Genomic DNA, 1228 nt, shown 5'->3' with positions numbered 1-1228 from the left:
ATATCTCCATAAACAGAGAGAGAAAAAAAAAACTTATGAAATATGTATGGAAACCTATAAAAAATATATATGGATGTGCATATAAATACACACATATATATGCATATATATGCATATATATATATATATATATATATATATATATATATATATATATTGTACTGGCTGGTTTTGTGTGTCAACTTGACACAGGCTGGAGTTATCACAGAGAAGGGAGTTTCAGTTGGGGAAGTGCCTCCATGAAATCCAGCTGTGGGGCATTTTCTCAATAGCCCCTTGTGGGTGATACCAGCCCTGGGCTGGAGGTCTTGGGTTCTATAAGAGAGCAGGCTGAGCAAGCCAGGAGAAGCAAGCCAGTAAGAAACATCTCTCCATGGCCTCTGTATCAGCTCCTGCTTTCTGACCTGCTTGAGTTCCAGTCCTGACTTTGTCTGGTGATAAAAAGCAATGTGGAAGTAAGCCAAATAAACCCTTTCCTCCTCAATTTGCTTCTTGGTTGTGATGTTTGTGCAGGAATAGAAACCCTGACTAAGACATATATATATACACACATATAGATATCACCCTGGAAATGAAAGAAAATGAGATGTAGCTCAGTTGTAGAGTAATTGTATACCATGTTCAATGCCCTATCATCTATTACTAGCACAGAGAGACAAACAGAGAGAGTACAGTCTAATTTCCTTATAAAAGTGCTAATGACAAATGTTCTGAAAACAAAACTTTATACAAAGAGTGCTTTCAACACGATATACCAGGGTGTCTAGGTGACATCTAGCAAACAACCTGGGATTTATGGGTTTCTGAAGCATGCCTCCAGTAAGTCATCATACAACCTTTGTGATTACTAGAATGGAGGACAGACTTGTCTCATGATGGAAATAGCTTTTTGTGGAAGTCATTCCCACTGGCATCGCACAAAGAGGTCACTTGTAAATAGTGACAGATGCATCCTATAGTGGCAAGAGAGAACCTAAGGAACCACATGGTAGTCCCTGGTTCTTCCTGTTCACTTTTGCTTAGCCACAATGGTAGGCTTAAAATCATCAAAGGTAAGATCCCTAGATGACACAGACTCTGAAACAGGGTCACAATGACTTCAAGCCAAAGCTACATTCTAGTGGTGAATTGTTAATCTGCTTGGAGCTCCTGGTGGGTGGTCAAGCTTCTAGCCACCCACTAGAGGTCTCTGGATTCTCAAATGAAAACCCATACACACACACACACA

Source organism: Mastomys coucha, unplaced genomic scaffold (assembly GCF_008632895.1).
Source record: "Mastomys coucha isolate ucsf_1 unplaced genomic scaffold, UCSF_Mcou_1 pScaffold10, whole genome shotgun sequence".
Classification (NCBI taxonomy): domain Eukaryota; kingdom Metazoa; phylum Chordata; class Mammalia; order Rodentia; family Muridae; genus Mastomys; species Mastomys coucha.
The sequence above is the reverse complement of the archived record's forward strand: the minus strand, read 5'-3'. Positions refer to the sequence as shown.